A 5,000-nucleotide genomic window follows, 5' to 3' on the forward strand; every position below is an offset into this window, starting at 1 on the left:
ATCAATATGCACATTCTCTACACTGTTCTCCAGACTTTTCCTATGGTACATACATGTATGAGGAGAATAATTTATTTCACAATCAAGTCCTTTTTCACTTGTAGATCATTTCCCATTTTCTCAAGAACCTTAATGTTTGATCAGTTAAGAGACATTAACATAAGGAGAAATAAAATATTGGTAACTCTTAGGGGTTAAAGGGCTGAACATTCACTAAAACCTACACCTATCAGGGTGGATTCATAACTGCATGCCAAGACATTGCCATTCTGAGTTACCAGGGACACTGCCACATCTTAGGTTCTTTTAAAACAATGATAACAAATCAGCCTTGTCATCAAATTAAGTAATAAGAAATGTAAACAGAGTACATGAACATTTGCCACATAACAAACTATGTATACAATAAAAAATTCAATAAGCTTGAACTCTTCAGTACCTACATGTATAACATTTTTGCATTAATTTTACTATGAAAATGGAACAAGTGAAACCCCTTCTTATCTGCCCCATTTTGAAATCATTTTTCAAAAGGGGAAATCACCTTTAGCACACTTTTCCAGCAATTTCACAAGGCCCTCACCAGACACTAAGCAGATGGTGGAGAAAATCTATCTCCCTTCCAAGATGGAAAGCTCTTGTGAGGAGCTAGCCTGCGAATGCAGATTTATGGAAATACATCTGCGTTCGCAGGCTAGTGAGGAGCATGCACCAGGAATGGCGTTCACATTTCTATCTTTATTAACAACGAAAAGAGAACCCCCTCACAAAAAAGAAGAAAGCTTCAAAAGTCAAGGGTTGTAGCAGTTCTGCAGAACTTGAGTTTCTTTCGAACCAGGTAGTTAACTAAAAATGTTCAAACATTTAAACAAAGGAAGTTCTGTGATGCATTTATGAAATTATACTCAACGAATAGGAAACCCAAATTAATTTAAAGGGCATATAGGTGAAAAGACTCTGGCGGGCAGCATATGTAAATATGAGTCAACTAAATGCTTGATAACAAAAAACAGCTTCATATGAAATGTAAATTGAACAGAAGACATTTGTCATTAAGAACAAATTCTAATAAAATGTTGGTCTGTTCAACAGAAAAATAACAGACTACAAAAGGCCAATGGTCTTAATTTAACCCATTGGCTCCCAGGGGTTCCCCATTGACGAGTAAAATCGTCTGGCGTTAGACAGAGTAAAATACTCTGGCATTAGACAGAGTAAGATACTAAGTCTGGCCAGCTTAGGCCGGTTTGGGCATCAAAGTGTTAAAGTTTGGTGGAGCTTTCTACAATTCCCTTATGGCTGGACAAGTGACGTGGTATCTTGTTTACCCAAATTCATTGCACAACTACTAAACTGAACTTGCCAAAAAAAAAAAAACCAAATGGAAATTGGTAAAATACTAAGGGAAGCAACTGAGGCATACATTCCAAAATATACTACACAACAATAAAAATTGAATAACATTCAGTTACAAGTATATGTAATGCAAGGGATAAGCATGTGTTAACCAGGTTACTGAGAAAGTTACAGTCAAAACAGCTCAAGTGTTCCTCTGATGAGCAGATTCATGAGTTCATTATTGCAAATTTTATATCGGTAACCATTTGAATAATCTGTTTGTAAAATGAATAGTGCAAAATTCAACTCAATCCTCAGTTGAAAACTCGAATTTTGATTGGAATATTGCTGGCTTCCAGTGCCAGGCTGCCGTGGGAATTTCACAGGTTTACTGATTTGCATAATCTTCCAAACAACTGTTATTTCACTCTAGCAACATTACCGTAATCTTACCAGTATCCTCAAACTTGAGACACCATGTTTTTGAATTAAAGATTGGATAGAGAAATTAATTTTAAAATAAAGGCAAATCACGCTTGTTACGACCTTGGCAGATTATGCAAATTGCTACACCTGTCAAATTCTCACGCTGGCCTTGCACCGGAAGCAAGCAATAATCCAATCAAAATTCAAGTTTTGACCTGAGGCTTGATTGAGTTTTGCATCACTCATCCGAAAACCAGATTGTTGAAATGATTCCTGAAATCAAATCTGCAATAATGAACTCATTAATCTGCTCGTCAGAGAAACGCTTGAGCTGGTTTGACTGCAAAGTGAAGGGATTGTGTGCATGTTGTTGTATATCAGTTAATCTTCTAATCTTGTATATGGGGGAAATTGTGATGCTGAATATATTTTTACACAATGTTATTGGCTGCTCTATGTGGGGAAAAAAACATTTATCATGCTCATCGAGGACGACATCCACTTCATCCATGCACAACAACACCCATGTACCACAACTACTGCCTGGCACATGTGCACTAGTCTCATGGACATACAGCCATCTGTTTTAGCCATCACATGACCAGCAGAATGTCAAAAATTCCATCGTGTTGTCCCTGTCGTGTCCAAAACTGGTACAATCAAACAGTATAGAGGAGGAGTGTCAATTGAAGCTATACTGGAGCACTTACATTAAGAACCACATTAATCAATTTTTGAATTAACATACATGGCCACATCGTCCCCAGAGTACAAAACAATTAAAATGACTGATACCAAGAAAAGTTGCGAAAATCTGAGGTATAATAAAGAAAAAGCAACAATAACCACATAATTTAATGATATGAAAATATCGTTTATTCTCATATACTTTAGCTACAGTGTAGAAGATACAACGTGCACATTTAGTTGTAAATGTCCAAATTATCGAGTACTGCAATAAAATGCTTAGATAGGTGAAGTTCTACAGTAACATGCAGAATGTGGCAGTAGTAAACAATGACATACATGTGCCTCAATTTTTATTTCTACAAATTACACCGACTGTAAGCTGTCCGTGAAGCCTCGAGGTTTTTAATGCAGGGAAATTAGGAAAAATCAAAGTGACTTCATGAATCAAAATTCAACAATATTAGCAGGCGCTAACTATAATCATTTAACCAAGGCTGTTGCCTAACAGGAGCCCGGTAGCCTGGGGCTCCTAAAGAATAGCTCTGGGCACCTTAATTTTCACAGCAACACCTTTCACTTCACATGTTGGGCTCCTAAGTTCTCAGCGTTTAGCTCTGAGGGCCCTTTAAAATTTTCTTAGGCAGCAGCCTTGATTTAACCAAGAAAAACTTTACAATAAATATTTGTTTTAGATACCTTGCAGACGAGGATGAACGTAGCGATAGTGACGATGATCAAGATGATGACAAAAATCAAGAAGATGAAACAAACAAAGGAGGAGATAATGATTTTGTCGAAAGACAGCTCGTATCTATCACTGACAAGCCAAGGAGCTTGTGCATGTTGAAACAACGCCAAAGGCAAATGCGACCAATCCATTCCTTCATGATGGAAAAGACTTCTCTGATCTTCATAACAAATGGCTTTTCTAAAAACCACTCAAATATTAAAAGGTCACAACCAACAATCGCAACCATGGTTGTTTACACAGAATACGTGTTGTCCTCATATCCATCTGTTCACTAAATAGCCCAAAACTATGTTCTAAGTATCAGGATCTACAACGGTAGCCTCGCAGCTCCTACAAGGTCTCACCTGATATCTACAACATGATAAATTTCGACTCAGGCACAGTAGAATTTTTCGTAAATGCTCATGCATTCCGCAGAAACACAACAGTGAACGCCATGGAAAGATCATGAATTCTAAACTGAACGCATGCGCATTTCATGAGAGGGGCATTTTTTACGTCATAACCTCTCGACCAATCAGCCGTTTTTAAGCCCTGTCTCGGTCGTTTCGGATCGCGGGATTTGAAAGCGCGCGGAATTCCTGGCTGGGAAATAAATTTGATCAGCTGCCTGGGAAACCAACCAATTTTATTTAGCTGGCTGGGAAATTTCTTGTGTGTCTTGCTGGGAAAAACGAACAGATAATGTTTTCCCAGCAACACTGAAAAACACCTGAAAATGCCTTAATAACATTTATTTTCATTAACTGGGGTATAATAATACATTTTACAACAAATTGGTCGTTGGGTGCCCCCGTATAGATGATTACAATAGTCCAACCGCGTAGTTATAAATGCATGTATAACCGTCGAGGCAACATTCACGTCAAGATATGGACGAATTCTAAATAAACTCCTTAAGAGCCATTTTCCCAGAAAATCGAAAATCGCAAGACACTCGTGAAAATTCGAATTTTTTTTTCTTTTGCAAAAACATCCCTTTTAGTACCCTAATTCAAGAAAAAATAGTTTTAGGTTCAAGCGATTCATTGTACGGGAGAAATTACAAAAAGTTTGAAAAATCGATTCATTGCTCGTTTTTCGTACTCAAAACAACGGAATCCGACCGCAACTTCGAGAAAACGTTGAACGCATAAGAAACAATCCCTAACATCAAAACCTCAGCCGAGAATTATTACATACTTACTCTTTAATTTTATGAAAGAAAATTTAAAGAAAGAAGTTTTTAACAATTACAATCGACAAGTTTAAAAAGGTCAAATTTGTATCTCTGGAAATGTTAATAAATGAAGGCGAACTTTAACTGTTGTAAAAGCCCTCTGGTATATGCCGCTTCCTTGTAAAACCCATATAGAATAAAACCTTGGCTATTGAACTAGGTTACTGGAAAGTTTTAGCTCTGGGAATCCAATACAGTTCTCAGACTAAAGTAAGCAATTTGAGTATCTGAGTAAATAAAACGTATGCAAATTAGACGGCCCGCTGAATGAATTCATATTTTTAACGCAAAGTTTTGTTGAACGAACAACTTACCATTGCTTGTTGTGAGAGAAGTTAAATCCATCTCTCAATCTGTTTGTGGCAACGCATCCATAACTGATTTTGACCAAAATGTGTCCAGCAACTTCAGCGCTTGAGCTATCTAAACACTTCCCACGCAGCACTTATTACGCGTCATCAGACGCTTCTGTAATAATGAAACCCGATTATGTTTTGGTCCGAAAATAACATACAATGATGAAAATTAACCACTGCTCAAACCACACTGTTAACAAGGTGAGTATTACTGACCTCT

This window comes from Montipora capricornis, chromosome 9, assembly GCF_036669925.1.
Source record: "Montipora capricornis isolate CH-2021 chromosome 9, ASM3666992v2, whole genome shotgun sequence".
Taxonomy (NCBI): domain Eukaryota; kingdom Metazoa; phylum Cnidaria; class Anthozoa; order Scleractinia; family Acroporidae; genus Montipora; species Montipora capricornis.